Source organism: Nerophis ophidion, linkage group LG10, assembly GCF_033978795.1.
Source record: "Nerophis ophidion isolate RoL-2023_Sa linkage group LG10, RoL_Noph_v1.0, whole genome shotgun sequence".
Classification (NCBI taxonomy): Eukaryota; Metazoa; Chordata; class Actinopteri; order Syngnathiformes; family Syngnathidae; genus Nerophis; species Nerophis ophidion.
This window is the reverse complement of record NC_084620.1, coordinates 22,095,293-22,116,362: the sequence shown is the minus strand read 5'-3', so window position 1 is coordinate 22,116,362 and position 21,070 is coordinate 22,095,293. Positions and strand designations below refer to the sequence as shown.

General features: G+C 42.5%; 1 long non-coding RNA gene across 1 annotated transcript in view; it reads right to left on the bottom strand.

The window, feature by feature from the left end:
• Positions 1-574: 574 nt before the first annotated feature.
• LOC133560385 (uncharacterized) overlaps positions 575-21,070 on the bottom strand; it is a 29,639-nt gene continuing 9,143 nt past the window's right edge. Inside the window, exons 2-4 of the long non-coding RNA XR_009808435.1 lie at positions 1,857-1,960; positions 804-1,790; positions 575-720 (exon numbers count right to left, since the gene is read on the bottom strand). This is a non-coding gene — a long non-coding RNA (uncharacterized LOC133560385). The remainder of the gene's footprint in view (positions 721-803; positions 1,791-1,856; positions 1,961-21,070) is intronic.

The window sequence follows — 21,070 nt, the reverse complement described above, 5'->3', positions numbered from 1 at the left end:
TTAAATTTTTTTGGACTACAACTACTGAAAAAATACATTTTCCCAAAATATTGTAATATTTGACACGTATCTGATTAAAGTGTGTGTGTGTGTGTGTATGGGTGTATGTGTGTGTGTACGCGCGCGTGTAGATATAGGTATATTTGTATACTGTACATATATACACATACCTATGTGAAATGTGTGATATACTGTATATGTGATGTGATTTTATATATACTAAATATATACACCAATATTTATTTATATAAATATATATATACACGCACACATATATTTGTTATACATAAATATATACTTAAATACATATATGTATATAAGTTATGTTATATATTTATATATATAACATACACACACACACATATATATATACACATATATACATACACACATATATATATACACACATATATATATACACACATATATATACATATATATATATACACACATATATATATACACATATATATATACATATATATATATATATTTATATATATATATGTGTATATATATATATATATATATATATATATATATATACATATATAATGTATTTATTGCATTCATATTACCGACTTCCACACTTATAAGTCTGCGCTCTCCGAGTTCTTTTGTAGTTTAAATATAGAACAGTTTCCACATTTAACCACCCACAGTATATCAATTGGCATGCTGCATAGAAGAACCCTGTAGAAACTCAGGAAGATAATGAATCTGAAATAGAATGCAGAAAATGAGAAATAATGAGATTACAGTTAGGTGATGTTCCTTGGAGAAAAGGCACTTTCCGTTCCAACCTGAGCATCTTCTCCTTGAGACGAATACAACCCATGTCGACACCTGTAGTCCCAAAGAAACTTCATTTCGATCTTGATCTTGTTCTGGAAAAAGATTTTCAAGCTCTGGCTTCTCCTTGGTACTATTGCCAAAGCCATGGGCTGAGTAAATGTTTGACAATTTCTGTACTCCATACTTACTTAATGTGTATTGTGTGTGAACTTGGAACACCACTGCAGCAAAATTTAATTTCAAATATACGTGCGGTACCACTTCCAAAGACATGCACCTGGGGATAGGTTGATTGGCAACACTAAATTGGCCCTAATGTGTGAATGTGAGTGTGAATGTTGTCTGTCTATCTGTGTTGGCCCTGCGATGAGGTGGCGACTTGTCCAGGGTGTACCCCGCCTTCCGCCCGATTGTAGCTGATATAGGCGCCAGCGCCCCCCGCGACCCCAAAAGGGAATAAGCGGTAGAAAATGGATGAATGGATGTGCGGTATTTGCTTACACGTTTCCATCATCGTAGTATTACTTTGAATTGCATTATTGCGAGCACTTCCCAATCCTTGAGGAAGATAAAGAGACTATAATGTGTCTCTGGGATTAGATGAAACCCAGTCATAATTATGTGTGACTGTGAACACGGATGGCCATTAAACCCAACATGGCTAAGGATGACCTCCACCATCAGCTTCACGTCTCTCATTGCATTGTGGCAGGTTTAAACAACCTAACATACCTCCGGCATTACCGTGAATCATCTTGCATTCAAATGATCCAATTTCACTCAAATTTTCCGAAAGAAATAATTGATTTACATATGAATACCGTTTATTCGTTTATCTATGCAAGCAACACCAAAACAAAGCAAATCCAGCCAATCTTCCAAGCGTCCACATTTAGTTTGGGCCACCAGCTTTCAGTTCCCCAATGGCAGTCCTGTGCTTTTCATCTGGCGGCCCATAGAGGGACCCACAAGCTACGACATGCTCTCTTTACTCCCTTGAGGAGAACAGCAGAGTCAAGTGAAACCATCACAGCTCATCCAGAATCAGGTTTACTTTTTACCTCAATCTTGAAGGGGACATTACCTATCCGTCGTTACCATTTTCTGTTCATTCTCACAGCGGAGAAGCAAGGAGAACCGCGTTGCACCCTGCCACCCACCGGACCTACAACATAGAATAGAATAGAATAGAATAGAATAGAATAGATCCCTGGGGGAAATTCTGCACCACAGTTCGCTCACAATAGACAATAATAATTATATATAATATACAACATATATTATACATATAATATATGAATAATATAAATATATTCTGCATATATTCTACATTTAAGTGCAGTCAAGAAGGAACATATGTATTATACAGTCTGATTGTTGTCAGTATGAAGGACCTCCTTTGTCATTCCGTGTTGCATTTTGGGAGTCTGAGCCTTCCACTGAACGTGCTCATTTCCTCTGCAAGGTCTGAATGTAGGGGGTGGGAGGTGTTGTCCATAATGGCTAGGAGTTTTGCTAGACTTCTCCTCTCTGACACCACCGCCAGAGAGTCTAGCTCGACTCTCACCACGTTTCTGGCCTTCTCTACCTCACTCTGAGCCCGCTGCCCCAGCAAGCCACGGCGTACAAGAAGGCGCCCGCCACCACCGACTCATGTCTGTGACCAAGCACCATCTCCTCCAGAGACCTCAAGCAGACATTTAAAATACACTCAAATCTATTGCGCTCCGAGCACCACAAACTGCTAAATAAACTAACCATGCGTTTTTATGCATTGCACTGTATCTGGGAGTCCCTCCTGGCACTTTTTTAATAAGACCACTTAACCTCTGAAAGTCCTCCTAAAAATGAAACCATGAAAAACATTACTTAAGGGAACTTATGATGAATTTTGTATTTTCTGACTTATGAATGTTTTTACAATGTTGGATACTTGTGTTAAACAATGCCACAGCATCAGGTTCATGCATACTGGGGTGAGCTTGCGCACCATTTTGGATGTCTCTTTGCTCCTTTTATTTTCATATAATTTTAGCATGTGCATAATAACACAGACAAGTAACATTCATTGACATATGCACTGCAAACAGCAGGGTTTTTTCTTAGGTGTTCCCTAATGTTAGGGACGGCGTGGCGCAGTGGAAGAGTGGCCGTGCGCAACCCGAGCGTCCCTGGTTCAATTCCCACCTAGTACCAACCTTGTCACGTCCGTTGTGTCCTGAGCAAGACACTTCACCCTTGCTCCTGATGGGTGCTGGTTGGCGCCTTGCATGGCGGCTCCCTCCATCAGTGTGTGAATGGGTAAATGTGGAAGTAGTGTCAAAAGCGCTTTGAGTACCTTGAAGGCAGAAAAGCGCTATACAAGTACAACCCATTTATCATTTATAATGTTATGGCCAAGTGAATCTATATACATCCATCCATCCATTTACTACCGCTTATTCCCTTTTGGGGTCGCGGGGGGTGCTGGATGGTTGTGAATTTTATTTTTGACCTTGTCTGGAAAGAAATTGACAAATATTGGAAGTGTACATTATCAATAGATAAATCATGAGCGAGAGAGTGGGCTGTGGTCTCATTGGCAATCTGGGAATAACGCCAGAAATGAACACCTCGCAGACAGACTCAAAAAACAGATTATAAAAGTGTGAGTGGTGCAAAATGTATGCAAAATTCCCACCAAGGCATGTCCGATTCATATTATCTAGATCAGTGGTTCTTAACCTTGTTGGAAGTACCGAACCCCACCAGTTTCATACGCGCATTCACCGAACCCTCCTTTTTTTCAAATTCAAGACAGAGTTATATGTTTTTGGTAACACTTTAGTATGGGTAACATATTTTAAGTAACAAGGACTTAATTTAGGGTTTTTTGGACACTCAGGGAACATATTCTAAGTAACAAAGACTTAATTTAGAGTTATTTGGTTAGGGTTTCGGTAAGGGTTAGAGGGTTAGGGTTATAATAAGCACATGCCGAATAAGGCATTAATAAGTACTTAATATTGACTAGTTAAGAGCCAATATGTTAGTAATTTGCATGTTAATAAGCAACAAATTGATGGTGAATATGTGTTCCCCATATTAAAGTGTTACCATGTTTTTTACTGGTGCACAAAAAGAACCGTGCATGAACATCACCTTGTTCAGAGAACAAAATAAACACAGTGCATAAACTCACAACAAATTACACACCTGTAAATCAGTGTGACTTCTGCTGTTGCCGTATCCGTAATACGCCGATAGGGAGAAGTTTTTATTGACACGATGAGTCGGGTGTGTTTTGACCTCCACCAAACCCCTGAGCCCGACTCACCGAACCCCTAGGGTTCGATCGAACCCAGGTTAAGAACCAATGAACTAGATTGAAGATTCTCAAACTGTGGTACAAGTACCACCAGTGGTGTGTGGGCTCTATATAGTGGTAGGCCGAAGATAGGATTCAATATCTCAATACAAGGTTTCATTTTTCTATATTCAAACATTTTTTTTTTAGGTGAAAGAAGTTTGAAAACTACTGCTCTAGATCCAAATACATGTTCGAAATTTAAATTTGGGGGCTGGGTGCACAAAATGGCCTCTGTCACTCAACTATGCAGCCAAATGTCCTTCAAATGATCTAATTAATGCTGACCATGAAATTAGTTGAACCATCTTCAGCGTTCAGCTCTGTTGCGTAATCATAATCTTGCATAAAGCTTCACATAAGACAGAAGATTTGTTCGCAAAAAAACTTTTTTAATAATATGTTGAGGTATATAGGGTACAGCTTTGAATTGGTAAAGAGAAAGACGCATGTTAATCAATACCATGTTAGTCTCTGGTTATAAATTAAACAGAGGCCTCTTTCAGCATATTAACACAAGGAGTGCATACAACAGTGATATGTTGGATTTATAACATGGTCATTGGTCACCACAGAGATTTTGCCAAAACGGCTTTATCTAATGTCGTTCCTCAATTTGAACACAAAGTCCACCGGAAAGTATTCACAATGCTTCACTTTTTCCACATTTTGTTATCTTACAGCCTTATACTAAAATGGAATACATTCATTTGTGTCAACAAAATTCTGCACACAATGGCCCATAAGGACAATGTAAAATGTTTTATTTTTTTGTACTTTGGAAATTTATAAAAAAAATAATATCCATCCATCCATTTCTACTGCTTATTCCCTTTTAGGGTCGCGGGGGGCGCTGGCGCCTACAGTATCGCAGCTACAATCGGGCAGAAGGCGGTGTACACCCTGGACAAGTCGCCACCTCATCGCAGGGCCAACACAGATAGACAGACAACATTCACACTCACATTCACACACTAGGGCCAATGTCTTTGGAAGTGGGAGGAAGCCGGAGTACCCGGAGGGAACCCACGCATTCACGGGGAGAACATGCAAACTCCACACAGAAAGATCCCGATCCTGGGATTGAACCCAAGACTGCAGGACCTTCGTATTGTGAGGAATAAAAATCACATTTCCGGACTATAGGGCGCACTTCAAATCCTTTCATTTTCTCAAAAATTGACAGTGTTAACCCTAACCCCATACTGGAGAGTAACTAAAATGAATGTGCCATATTAAATATTATGACTTCATGATAACATAAATGTAAAAAAAAATACAATATAAATAATGTAAATAATACATTAATGAGTTAATAAAAACACAACATTGAACAAGTGGGACAAAGTAAAGGTACTGTCCTGGAATGTCCCGCCAAAACACACACACACACACACACACACACACGCACACGCACACGCGCACACACGCACACACACGCACGCACACACACACACACACAGGATTACTGTGGGAGGACACATTGTCACCATTGATGCATACAAGCCCAAACAATAACTCCCGCCAGTCGGTGGCTCCTGCCTGGACTCTGGGGACCTTACAGTCGCCTCCCGCACCTCCCATCATTCTTTTCTCTCAACTTCCTGTCTCGTGTCGCGCCAGAGGAATAGCCATAGCTGGCCACCAGCCCACAAATGTGGAGGCGTAATGGAGACACAAACACAACCATTGCAGTTTGCAAGGGCTCTTCTAGGTTTTGCAAAAAAAAACATGGCTGTAAGTCAGTACCATCCAACTGGTAGCCCGTAGGGCAAATCCGGCCCGGGAATGACAACACACTATGTTCAGTTAAAAACTTAGGAGACAGAAATTTTTGCAGAAAATTAAAAAAAAAAAAAACCTATAGTGTTGTATAGAGAAAATTGGACCACTGTAAACACATTTGGCAGGTCTTTGCATTGACATTTTAACCTTGCTGCAAATATACAAAACTGGGGCCAAACTTGTGACTTACACAACTGAGGCGTTCCTCAAGGAACCCCTTTGAAAGGGAACTGCACCTTGTTTTTTATAATTTTGCCTATCATTCGTAATTATGTAAGACAAGAACACATATGTTTTTCTTTTGTATGCATTGTAACTCATGAAAAAATGCTAGCATGTCAGCTCAAAATTAAGATAACGGGTGTCGCTCTATTTCGCCTACACAGCACTCAAAACAACATCCAAACACCTCCATCAGTTTTTTTGTATACATGTTGTAAGTATATATGTAATGTAGTGACAAGCACATTCATGAAAACATGTAATATTTACTAGTTTTGCTTATTTTAAGCATGCAGTCGCTAAATGATTTCACGGACGCATCACAATGTTGCCTATTTCCTTCAACAACAACTACTACTAATCATTGCAGACTTCATGAGAGAAAACAATGACTATTTTGGGACAAATGATGATGCAGAACCTTATACTTTCAAGCCTGAATATAAACTGTTTCAGAAGCTGAGTGATAAACAGATTCTTGCAGCAGCATGGACACCTTTCACACCAGACTGAGGATGTTAGCAAAAAACTGTGAGTTTGCAGACATTAATGCAGTGATCAAAACACAAATAATACAAAGCTGCACATCATCAAGACTGTGCAGAAAAGCACTAAGATAACCTGAACTAACCCAGAAGACATTCTGAACCATGGGCGCACCTGTGAACTGTCTGAAATGCAAGCATCAGGCATGGAAAGTGGCAATGCAGCAACAGTAAACAAAGTGTATCACAAAACTACACATTGAACCCCAAACAAAAGCACCTGGTCAATAAATAAGCAACCCAACAACCGCTTCAGAAACTATGGAGGTAACTACCCTCATGAAAATTAATGCACAGCCAAGAACAAACATGCGGCAAACTAAATCATTTTGCACAACAATGCCGATCAAAAGCTAAGGAGATCAACAACAGACAGCCACACAGGAAAACTCAACAAGCATCCAAAAGTGTGCATCAGATAAGTGACAGTGCCTCAGGTGAGAAAACAGGACACACATCTAGCAGCGATGAAGCTTATGATTATGTAGTTAATGCTGCTGAACCTACAAAGATTCCACAAGATAAGGTCACAATAAATGACACCCAGATACATGTCCTACTTGACTACGGGGCTACAGTCAACTGCATAAGTGAAGCCACTTATAACAAACTTGTGCCATATTCCACACTACACCCAGCCGATGTTAAGCTCTACCCATACCGATCAACAAAATCTCTTCCAGTGTGTGGTGAGTTTGAATGCTGTATGGAAAAATACAACAAAAAAGCAACATGCACAGTCTTTGTGATCCAAGGTGATGGATTTAACATCTTAAGCTATGAAACATCCAAAGACTTAGGACTGATCCACATTGTTACAACAGTAACAGGCCAAATACCACGCACAGTAGCAGATGAGTTAGTTGAAAACCACGCAGAGCTATTCAAAGGGATCGGCAAACTCCAAAACTTCCAAATAAAACTGCACATAAATACTGACATTAAGCCTACCTGTCAACCTCACAGACGCGTTCCCTTTCACGTATGTCAGAAAGTGGAGGATGAACTTCACAAGCTTGAAGCAGGCGATATCATTGAAGAAGTCACTGGTCCTACACCGTGGGTTTCACCCATAGTGACACCTCCCAAACCTAAAGATCCTGACAGAATAAGGCTTTGTGTCGACATGAGACTAGCAAACACAGCCATTAAAAGAGAATGTCATATCACTCCGACCTTTGATGATGTGAGTCATGAGTTAAATGGTGCAACTGTGTTCTCCAAACTGGATCTTAGAGCTGGATACCATCAATTGGAGCTACACCCGGACAGCCGATACATAACATCGTTCACTACTCATCTTGGCCAGCGACGGTACAAACGCCTAAGTTTTGGCATTTCCTCTCCAGCAGAAGTGTTTCAAAATGCAATTCAACAGTCCTTACAAGGACTACAAGGAGTCAAAAACCTCAGTGATGACATCATTGTGTTTGGCACGAACCAAACAGAACATGACAACAACCTTCGGGCCCTATTTACAAGACTCAAAGAGACTGGGCTCACTCTGAATCGTGAAAAATGCGAATTCAACAAGACAAGACTGGAATTCTTTGGTTTCATCTTTTCCACAGGTGTCTCACCTGATCCAAAAAAGGTTGCAGCTGTTCAACATGCCCCTGACCCTACAACGCCTGCTGACATCAAAAGCCTGCTAGGTATGGCTAACTACTGCTCCAGATTCATTAAAGACTTTTCATCCATCTCAGAGCCACTTTGCAACCTGACCAGGAAAGCCACACCGTGGACATGGGGACAAGCACAGCGGGATGCATTACAGGCACTCAAAGACAATCTTACCAGTGACACCACTATGTCATACTTCTATCCAAACAGACAAACTGAACTGATTGTGGATGCTAGTCCAGTGCGATTAGGTGCGATCCTGTGTCAACATGAGGAAAAAGGGATGAAGCATATCATAGCGTATGCAAGTCGATCTCTCAGGGATGTGGAAAGGAGATACTCGCAAACTGAAAAGGACGGGCTTGCCATTGTGTGGAGCTGTGAGCACTTCCACTTATACATTTATGGACATCCTTTCACACTTGTGACTGATCACAAAGCACTTGAAATCATGTGGAACAACCCAAGGTCAAAACCACCTGCCGGAATTGAGAGGTGGGGACTCAGGCTTCAACCTTACAACTTCAAAATTGAATACAGAAAAGGTGCCAACAACCCAGCTGATTTCACGTCTCGTAACCCCTTGCCATCATCAACCAGCGAAAGCACTCGTGCAGGTAAAGTAGCAGAAGAGTATGTGAACTTCTTTGCATATCACTCCACACCGAAAGCCACGACATTGCAAGAGATAAAATCAGAGACTCTGAAAGACCCCATTTTACAGGAAGTCATAAGCGATATCAGGAATAACACTTGGCATCAAACTGACAAGTCACAATACGCTGACACATTAAAGCAGTTTAAACATGTTCGGAACGAGCTAACAACAACACATACAGCAGACATCCTTCTGAGAGACACTAGGATTGTTGTTCCGGCTGTCTTGCAGGACAGAGCAATACAACTTGCCCATGAAGGACACCAGGGTATCGTCAAGACCAAAGCACTACTCAGAATTAAATTATGGTTTCCAGACATTGATCGCAAAGCGGAAGCAGCAGTTCGTAACTGTCACACACAACGAGCCATCAAAAATGTCACCCCTACCTGAACCACCATGGCACAGTGTGAGTGCAGACTTTTATGGAACACTTCCCACTGGAGAATATCTCCTCATTGTTGCAGATGATTACTCCAGATACCCAATTGTTAAAAGCGTGAGATCAACATCAGCTAATACAGTCATTCCATTAATGGACAAAGTGTTCTTATGTGTGGGATTCCCAGGGTTGTAAAAACTGACAATGGCCCACCATTCAACAGTAACTCTTTCTCACAGTTTGCAGACTACCTAGGTTTTTACCATCACAGAGCAACACCCCTTTGGCCTCAAGCGAACGGCACAGCTGAAAGATTCATGCGAACCCTAGGCAAAGCTCTGCGTGTGGCTCAAACACAAGGTATTCCTTGGAAACAACAACTTAATTCTACGTGAATACCGATCCACGCCTCATAGCCCTACAGAGTGTTCACCAGCTGAACTTTTGTTTCAACAAAAAATGTACACAAAAGTTCCTTCTTTCAGTAACGCTGCTAAACACAGTTCAGATGCTGCTGTGAGAACAAGAGACAGCAATGCACGGTCTAAAATGAAAACCGCTGCAGATGCTTAACTTCATGCAAAATCTCATTTACTCATTCCCGGTGACACTGTACTACACCGCCAGCCCAAGCACAACAAACTGTCAACACCTTACAACACCAAACCTTACAAAGTGACCAACATGAAGGGCTCTATGGTCACAGCCTCCAGGAATGGACACTCTATTGTCAGGAATGCATCCTTCTTCAAAAGGATCACACCTGAACTTGAAAAGGTCTCTACACAGCACCAGGACAGCACTTTATCTACTGCTGTATCCCGGTACACATCCAGAAACAATAAACGTCCACCTACTTATATAAAGGACTATGCTGACTAGAATCTGATCGCTCATTGAGTCAGTGTAATAACTATTGGTCATGTGAGCAATGTTTTTTGATTGTGTTTAACTATACGAGTGACGATTTACGTTAAATACTACATTGACCATTTGTTTGATTGAGCCATTCATGATGTTTGAACTGTACTTTATTTCAGGCACTAAAGGTTTACTATTATTTAAAGTAAGCACAATGTTCAGTAACAATTAACTTTAATGTTCACAGATGAGACTTTCTTTGAATACAGGCTGTAGTATCTGCATAGGAGTGCAATTTGATAAAAGCTAAAGGCACGCTTCTTTTGTTTAAAAAAAAAAAAAAAAAAAGGGGCAAATGTGATGTTCACCAGAATGTAAGGTATTTTATTTTGAAGTCACGTTGCTAGACAGGAAGTACGTGTAGTTGAGTTGCTACTTGACTAGTGATATATGCCAGTTATGAGATACCGCTGATATGTTGTTATTAAAGTTACGAGTACAAGGAACAAACTCTCATTATTTCTGCAGTCACCCTGATGCAAGAACATTACAGCATGCAGGTAGAAAAGTATTCCATCCATCCATTTTCTACCTCTTATTCTCAGCTACAATCGGGCGGAAGAGTATTCAAAGTTCAAAAACACAAATAGAGTGCAGCATAGAAATTCACCAAAAAGCACAAGGAAAACTGTGAATGAAAAAAGGTTCCAAAATTCAAATAGCCTGCAGCAGGGAAAATACTTTGCAAAGAGAAAAGCTTGCATAAAAGAAATACACTTTTGGGAAAGCTACACACAAAAAAGTAGAAAGCAAAAATCTCAATGTCACACACAGTGTTCGAAATTCCAAACAATCTACAACAAACTCAAGTGATCCATAGACAAAAATCCCACAACCAACTTAGTTGTCAGCCTAGCCTACATAGTCCTCAGGTGCTCATTAGCAGCAGGTGAAACACATAATTACTACTCAACCGCAAGTGAGGAGGACAGCAGGCTAAGAGCTAATGCAGGAACAACACCAACAGCACAGGTCGTGGAAACAGAATAAGAGCACAAGCCAGGAAGTGAAACGAAACACAGAAAAACAATACCCAAAAAGCTAAACAAAGAGCAACCTGGAATAACAGCTCAAAACACATTAGTCTGCAGTTAAAAATTAGTTGTCATAACTTGGAGAGCTGTTGCACCAAGTGGATTGACATGAATCAACACAAGAGATGTCAATTGAAACAAAGAAGAGGATTATCAAACTTTATCCATCCATCCATCCATCTTCTTCAGCTTATCCGAGGTCGGGTCGCGGGGGCAACAGCCTAAGCAGGGAAACCCAGACTTCCCTCGCCCCAGCCACTTCGTCTAGCTCTTCCCGGGGGATCCCGAGGCGTTCACAGGCCAGCCGGGAGACATAGTCTTCCCAACGTGTCCTGGGTCTTCCCCGTGGCCTCCTATTGGTTGGATGTGCCCTAAACACGTCCTTAAGGAGGCGTTCGGATGGCATCCTGACCAAATGCCCGAACCACCTCATCCGGCTCCTCTCGATGTGAAGGAGGAGTGGCTTTACTCTGAGTCCTCCCGGATGGCAGAGCTTCTCACCCTATCTCTAAGGGAGAGCCCCGCCACACGGCGGAGGAAAATCATTTCGGCCGCTTGTACCCGTGATCTCATTCTTTTGGTCATGACCCAAAGCTCATGACCATAGGTGAGGATGGGAACGTAGATCGACCGGTAAATTGAGAGCTTTGCCTTCCGGCTCAGCTCCTTCTTCACCACAACGGATCGGTACAACGTCGGCATTACTGAAGACACCGCACCGATCCGCCTGTCGATCTCACGATCCACTCTTCCCTCACTCGTGAACAAGACTCCTAGGTAATTGAACTCCTCCACTTGGGGAAGGGTCTCTTCCCCAACCCGGAAATGGCATTCCACCCTTTTCCGGGCGAGAACCATGGACTCGGACTTGGAGGTGCTGATTCTCATTCCGGTCGTTTCACACTCTGCTGCGAACCGATCCAGTGAGAGCTGAAGATCCCGGTCAGATGAAGCCATCAGGGCCACGTAATCTGCAAAAAGCAGAGACCTAATCCTGCGGTCACCAAACCGGAACCCCTCAACGCCTTGACTGCGCCTAGAAATTCTGTCCATAAAAGTTATGAACAGAATCGCTGACAAAGGACAGCCTTGGCGCAGTCCAACCCTCACTGGAAATTAGTTTGACTTACGGCCGGCAATGCGGACCAAGCTCTGGCACTGATCGTACAGGGAGCGGACCGCCACAATAAGACAGTCCGATACCCCATACTCTTTGCGCACTCCCCACAGGACTTCCCAAGGGACACGGTCAAATGCCTTCTCCAAGTCCACAAAGCACATGTGGACTGGTTGGGCAAACTCCCATGTACCCTCAAGAACCCTGCCGAGAGTATAGAGCTGGTCCACAGTTCCACGACCAGGACGAAAACCACACTGTTCCTCCTGAATCCGAGGTTCGACTATCCGGCGTTGCCTCCTCTCCAGTACACCTGAATAAACCTTACTGGGAAGGCTGAGGAGTGTGATCCCGCGATAGTTGGAACACACCCTCCGGTCCCCCTTCTTAAAGAGAGGAACCACCACCCCGGTCTGCCAATCCAGAGGTACCGCCCCCGATGTCCACGCGATGCTGCAGAGTCTTGTCAATCAAGACAGCCCCACAGCATCCAGAGCCTTAAGGAACTCCGGGCGGCCCTCATCCACCCCTGGGGCCTTGCCACCGAGGAGATTTTTAACTACCTCAGCGACCTCAGCCCCAGAAATAGGAGAGTCCACCACGGATTCCCCAGGCACTGCTTCCTCATAGGAAGACGTGTTGGTGTGATTCCTTCCACCTATCCACAACATCCGAAGTTGAGGTCAGCAGAACACCATCCGCACCATACACGGTGTTGATAGTGCACTGCTTCCCCTTCCTGAGGCGGCGGATGGTGGTCCAGAATCGCTTCGAAGCCGTCCGGAAGTCGTTTTCCATGGCTTCCCCGAACTCCTCCCATGTCCGAGTTTTTGCCTCCGCGACCGCTGAAGCTGTACACCGCTTGGCCTGTCGGTACCTGTCCACTGCCTCCGGAGTCCTATGAACCAAAAGGACCCGATAGGATTCCTTCTTCAGCTTGACGGCATCCCTCACCGCTGGTGTCCACCTAGGGGTTTTAGGATTGCCGCCCCGACAGGCACCAACTACATTGCGGCCACAGCTCCGATCAGCCGCCTCCACAATAGAGGTGCGGAACATGGTCCACTCGGACTCAGTGTCCTGCACCTCCCTCGTGACATGTTCAAAGTTCTACCGGAGGTGGGAATTGAAACTTTCTCTGACAGGACACTCTGCCAGACGTTCCCAGCAGACCCTCACAATGCGTTTGGGCCTCCCAGGTCTGTCCGGCATCCTCCCGCACCATCGCAGCCAACTCACCACCAGGTGGTGATCGGTAGAAAGCTCCGCCCCTCTCTTCACCGGAGTGTCCAAAACATAAGGCCGCAAATCCTATGACACAACTACAAAGTCGATCATGGAACTGCGGCCTAGGGTGTCCTGGTGCCAAGTGCACATATGGACACCCTTCTGTTTGAACATGGTGTTTGTTATAGACAAACTGTGACGAGCACAAAAGTCCAATAACAAAACACCACTCGGGTTCAGATCCGGGCGGCCATTCTTCCCAATCACGCCTCTCCAGGTTTCACTGTCGTTGCCAACGTGAGCGTTGAAGTCCCCCAGTAAGGACAAGCGAATCACCCGGGGGGGCACTTTCCAGTACTCCCTTGAGTGTTCCCAAAAAGGGTGGGTACTCTGAACTGCTGTTTGGTGCGTAAGCACAAACAACAGTCAGGACCCGTCTCCCCGCCCGAAGGCAAAGGGAGGCTACCCTTTGGTCCACCGGGTTGAACTCCAACGTGCAGGCTTTGAGCCGGGGGCAACAAGAATTGCCACCCCAGCCCGTTACCTCTCACTGCCGGCAACGCCAGAGTGGAAGAGGGTCCAGTCCCTCTCGAGAGAAGTGGTTCCAGAGCCCTTGCTGTGCGTCGAAGTGAGTCCGACTATATCCAACCGTAACTTCTCGACTTCGCGCACTAGCTCAGGCTCTTTCCCCCCCAGTGAGGTGACGTTCCACGTCCCAAGAGCTAGCTTCTGTAGCCGAGGATCGGACCGCCAAGTGCCCTGCCTTCGGCTGCCGCCCAGCTCACATTGCACCCGAACTCTATGGCCCCTGCTATGGGTGGTGAGCCCATTGGAGAGGTGACCCACGTTGCCTCTTCGGGCTGTGCCAGGCCGGGCCCCATGGGAACAGGCCCGGCCACCAGGCGCTCGCCATCGTGCCCCACCTCCGGGCCTGGCTCAAGAGGGGGGCCCCAGTGACCCGCGTCCAGGCGAGGGAAATATTGGTCCATGCTTTTTCTTCTTCATAAAGGTCTTTGAGCTGCTCTTTGTCTGATCCCTCACCTAGAACCTGTTTGCCTTAGGAGACCCTACCAGGGGGCATAAAGCCCCCGGACAACATAGCTCCTAGGATCATTGGGACACGCAAACTCCTCTACCACGATAAGGTGGCAGCTCAGCAAGTAGGTAAATAATCACACAATTTTGCAAAAGACATTGACTATTCAGTCAGCTGTGTTTAAAATTTGGACCAAGTGCAAACAACATGGGAAGGTTGTAAAAGGCAAGCATACTGGTATACCAAGGAAAACATCAAAGCATCAAGTCAGAAAATTTAAATCAATATGCCTTAGAAACAGAACATACACAGCAAAACCAATGATGAACAAATGGCCAGAAACTGGAGTCACATTTAGTGACCAAACTGAAAGAAACCACTTAAAGCAAATGGGATTTAATTACAGAAAAGCTAAACGAAAGCCATCATTAACTCTTAAACAGGAAAAAACAAGGTTCCAATGGGCTAAGGAAAATAAATAATGGACTACGGATGACTGGATGAAAGTCATATTCAGTGAGGAGTCAAGAATCTGCATTTGGACAAGGTAATGATGTTGGAATTTTTGTTTGGTGCCGTTCCAATTAGATTTATGCAGAAGACTGCCTGAAAAAAACATTCACATTCGACAGTCATTGATGATATGGAGCAGCATGTCAGGTAATGGCACTAGGGAGATGTCTGTCATTACATCTTTAATAAATGCAACATTTTGGACACTTTTCTTATTCCATCAATTGAAAGGATGTTTAAGGATGGAGACATAATTTTAAAGATTATTTGCCATATAGCAAAACTGTAAAAACTTTCCTTGAAGAAAGATATACAAGGTCAATGTCATGGCCTGCAAATATTCCGGATCCCAATCCAAGTGAAAAACGGTGTTGGAAATTGAAGAAAATGGTCCGTGACAAGACTCCAACCTGCAAAGCTGATCTGACAACAGCAATCAGAGAAAGCTGGAAAATAATTGATACTGTTGTACTGTTGGTCACTCTTTAGGTCCATTCTTTAGAGACTGGAAGCTGTTATAAAAGCCAGAGGTGGTGCAACAAAGTACTAGTGGTGTGTTGTAGTGTTTGTTGATTCCATATTTTTTTCTCTGAATTGAGTGACACCATATTTTCACCATGCTCGATCCAAACATTAAACTGTGACAGACTGCCACAATTTATATCCTGGCAAAAAGTTGCCATTAGAAATGACTACAGTTCGGTGTCATGTCTGTTTTTCTACAAAATTAAACAACATCCTCCAAGACTGGTGATTCCCTAATGTTTTGTCAGGGGATGTAGTATATACTGTGCAATACTACCCTTCGAGTGCAATACGTCCGGCACTGATTGTTATTTATTACTTCGGTACTCTTGTCTTGTTCTGTATATTGTACAGTATTTTGTATTTCTATAGTGTTTTGTATATTGTACAGGATTGCTTATTATTTTTATTGGATAGTAGTCTGTTTATTTTCATTGTTAGTTTTTTCCTTTATTGTTATTTATTTTACCCCATATTTGTTCCCACTACCGCACTTTAAGTTGGGGTCTTTATTCCCGTTATATGCAAATACAATGACAATAAAGTCCATTCTATTCTATTCTATTCTGTTCAATTCTATATTCCATGTGAAATGTATAGCCTACCCTATCAAATAAACAATAAATAACAACAGTGGAGTCTGGCTACATAAAGTCATCAGGGGTTAACCTTTACGGGCGCCCTCACTCAAAGCCAGTAAATAGAGTCAGAGCAAGGAGTCACAATGACGGCCGCCCCTTCCCATTACACCAACACCCCTCTCACCTCCAACCCCACACTTCCAACGTTGATCAGGAAGCATGGCTCGCTGCACGTACCTTGTCTCCATGCTCTCATGTTGGCTCATGATAAGCAAACAGCCCACTGCGAGAGCAAACACTGTGACAATCTGTCAACATTGTTCCCCACTCAAACGCCGCGGTCCAGCTTTTAAGGTGGATTATATACCTTTACATGTGCAGGAATTTTAAAAGAAGTCCTGGTTCATGTAAGAAAAAAAAACTAACGAAAAAATACCTAAAAGTTTGATTGCTTGAGATAATGAATTAAACAAGACCCTCTGCATGTACACTGCAGCGTGTATAAAAAAATTGATTCAACACCAAAACATGTACTGTAAAGAATTACAAAATATTACAATTGCATTTTAAATGAGTTTAATCACAGGCTTGCTGTGGATTGATTTCAATTAATCATGATTAAGTATCTATAATTTGTATTCTATAATAATTGTATTTCATTTTACCATGAGCAAAAAGACAAAAATTAAGGTAATATATATGACTATTACCTTAACCGTAACCTACTGAAATGAGATTTTCTTATTTAAACGGGGATAGCAGGTCCATTCTATGTGTCACATTTGATCATTTCGCGATATTGCCATATTTTTGCTGAAAGGATTTAGTAGAGAACATCCACGATAAAGTTTGGAACTTTTGGTCGCTAACAGAAAAGCCCTGCCTTTACCGGAAGTCGCAGATGATGACGTCACCCGTTGATGGCTCCTCACATCCTCACATTGTTTATAATACGAGCCTCCAGCAGCAAGAGCTATTCGGACCGAGAAAACGACAATTTCCCCATTAATTTGAGCGAGGATGAAAGATTCGTGTTTGAGCATATTGATAGCGACGGACTAGAAAAAAAAAAAAATCTAGTTAAAAAAAAAAACGTGATTGCATTGGGACGGATTCAGATGTTTTTAGACACATTTACTAGGATAATTCTGGGAAATCCCTTATCTTTCTATTGTGTTGCTAGTGTTTTTGTGAGTTTAATAGTACCTGATAGTCGGAAAGGTGTATACACGGGTGTCTTGAGGCCAGTGTCTGATGGCATTCGATGGCAGCTGTATGGACGGCACAAGCTCAGCTGATCTCCGGTAAGTGGCGACTTTTTACCACAATTTTCTCACCGAAAACTGCTGGTTGACATGTGGTCGGGATCCATGTCCGCTTGACCGCTCTGATCCAAGTAAAGTTTCACCTCCGGGAATTTTAAACAAGGAATCACAAAGTGTTTGTGTGGCTAAAAGCTAAAGCTTCCCAACTCCATCTTTCTACTTTGACTTCTCCATTATTAATTGAACAAATTGCAAAAGATTCAGCAACACAGATGTCCAAAATACTGTGTAATTATGCGGTCAATCAGACGACTTTAAGCTGTGTGTGTGCGCAGCGCTAATATTTCCTAACAGTCCATGACGTCACGCGTACACGTCAGCATTCCACGACGTTTTCAACAGGACACTTCGCGGGAAATTTAAAATTGCAATTTAGTAAACTAAAAAGGCCGTATTGGCATGTGTTGCAATGTTAATATTTCATCATTGATATATAAACTATCAGACTGCGTGGTCGGTAGTAGTGGGTTTCAGTAGGCCTTTAATCAACACTTAAAGTGTTAATTAAATCAGTTTAACATCATTTTCATGGTTACAAAAAAAGCAGTCTTTTTTTTTTTTTTCCAAACAAACGTTTATCCACATCAACATCGACTGCCCACTGGGTGTGAGTTTTCCTTGCCCTTTTGTGGGTTCTTCCGAGGATGTTGTAGTCGTAATGATTTGTGCAGTCCTTTGAGACATTTGTGATTTGGGGCTATATAAATAAACATTGATTGATTGATTGATTGACTTGTTACTCCTTTTGTGTTGTTAATGTGCTATTTTAAGATGGAAAGGTGCATAATAATGTGTGTTGGTCTACTCGCCCATTCGAGATTTATTTGTACTCAGATTTGCCATAGAGAGGACCCACATGCTGTTTAACGTCTTTCATATTGAAATGTTTGGTTCTGCAGCCTATCACTACCAGGTCAATCCCACTCGCATATGCACAGTTGTACAAATATTTGAACAAACTCTCTAAAATGCACTGCCGTTGTCAATTTTTAGTTATTCTACCCTGCAGGTGGGTTAATTGTGATCATTTGTTTTCATAAGATTAATAATAATGATGGATGCATTCATTCATTTTGAGAGCCCTAGAAAATACATGAGATTAAATCCAGACAAAAAAATTGCAAATTTTCAAAATCGATTTTCACAATTTCAATGTCGATTGCAATTAAATCATTATTTAAGCTGCTGACCAGTTGTTTTATGACTCTGCCAGCAACTCCATTGACCACTACATCCTCTGTTGTTTTTGCTGGCGAGCCAAGAACCTTTGAGATTCTTCTTTTTCCCAATGACTCAATGTGCAAGGCAGTATTGTTCCAGGTCAAAGGTGTGTGTGTGTGTGTTTGTGTGCGTGTGTGTGTTTGTGTGCGTGTGTGGGCGTGTGTGTGTGTGTGTGCGTGCGTGCGTGTGTGAGTGACAGAAAGAAAAATCGGTCCCATGTGGGGAGAAGACATTTGTCGCCACCTGTTGGTTTGCGTCTATTAATTTTGAGACCCCAAATATAAGACGACCATCTGCATTACGGTTGCTCCGTCTAATTAAACAGTGCGACAATGAAAAGTCTCCACACCAAAATATGCTTCTAAATCACCACATTGACATGGATAAAAAACGAGTATAAGACGACCCTCAACTCTTTTTCATAAGTAACAACTATTTTGTAAAATTTATATTTTTTAGTAACATTAAATTAGATTGCAATATAAATAAAATTATTATTCAATGCTGGACAGTTGTTTGATGACTGCTGCATTGATCACCGTTATGTAAAAATAATAATCACAACTGGGTGTGTGTGTGTGTGTGTGCGTGCGTGCGTGCATGCTTGCGTGCAAATGACAGGAAGAAAAGTTGTGATTTGTTTAAGGGGAGAAGTCATTCAGCACAACCTGTTTGTTTGCATGTACAAATCTTTGGATCCCTGCATGTCGGTTGCACCTTTCACTGAGATGGAGTACAACAACAACATTCTCTTGACCAAAGCATGCTGATAATTTACCATATTCACCCAAATATGAGACGAACTTGAACTTTTTGATTTGATGTTTGGTGCCACCTGTTAGTTTGCATAAATAAATCTCTAGAGCTGGCAAGTTTCACTGCAATAAGGCGCATTTGGCAGCCATCCACAAGCTTCTGGCAATCTTCTGGTTGAATTTTTGACCACTCCTCTTGGAAAAATTGGTGCAGTTCAGCTAAATTTGTATGTTTTCTGACATGGACTTGTTTCTTTGGCATTTTCCACACATTTAAGTCAGGACTTTGGGAAGACCATTCCTAAACCTATATTCTAGCCGGATTTAGCCATTCCTTTACCATTTTTGACGTGTGTTTGGGGTCATTGTCCTGTTTGAAGAACCAAATGAGCCCAAGACCCAACCTCCGGGCTGATGATTTTACGTTGTCCTGAAGAATTTGGAGGTAATCCTCATTTGTCATCATCTCATTTACTCTCTGTAAAGCACCAACTCCATTGGCAGCTAAACAGGCCTAGAGCATAATACTACCACCACCATGCTTGACGGTAGGATGGTGTTCCTGGGATTAAAGGCCTCACCTCTTCTCCTCCAAACATATCGCTGGTTACTGTGGCAAAACAGCTCAATTTCTGTTTCATCACATGGACAAAAATAAGACCTTCTGGAGGAAAGTTCTGTAGAAAGATGAAACAGAAATTGAGCTGTTTGGCCACAATACGCAGTAATATGTTTGGAGGAGAAAAGGTGAGGCCTTTTATCCCTTGAACACCACACCTACCGTCAAGCATGGTGGTGGTAGTATTATGCTCTGGGACTGTTTTGCTGCCAATGGAACTGGTGCTTTACAGAGAGTAAATAGTACAATGAAAAAGGAGTATTATCTCCAAATGTTTCAGGACAACCTAAAATCAAGAAAATATAAGGTTCCAATGGGCTAAGAAAAAGAAAACAATGGACTATGGATAACTGGATGAAAGTCTTATTGAGTGATGAATCAAGAATCTGCATTGGGTAAGGTAATGATGTTATAATATTTGTTTGGTGCCATTCCAATTAGATATAGGACAGTGATAAAGGAGGATTATCTCCAAATTTTTCAGGACAACCTAAAATCAAGAAAATATAAGGTTCCAATGAGCGAAGAAAAAGAATCAATGGACTATGGATAACTGGATTAAAGTCATCCATCCATCCATCCATTTCCTACCGCTTATTCCCTTTCGGGGTCGCGGGGGGTGCTGGCGCCTATCTCAGCTGTCTATCTGTGTTGGCCCTGTGATGAGGTGGCGACTTGTCCAGGGTGTACCCCGCCTTCCGCCCGATTGTAGCTGAGATAGGATTAAAGTCATATTCAGTGATTAATCAAGAATCTGCATTGGGCAAGGTAATGATGTTAGAATTTTTGTTTGGTGCCATTCCAATTAGATATACGAAGATGACTGCCTGAAGAAAAAAT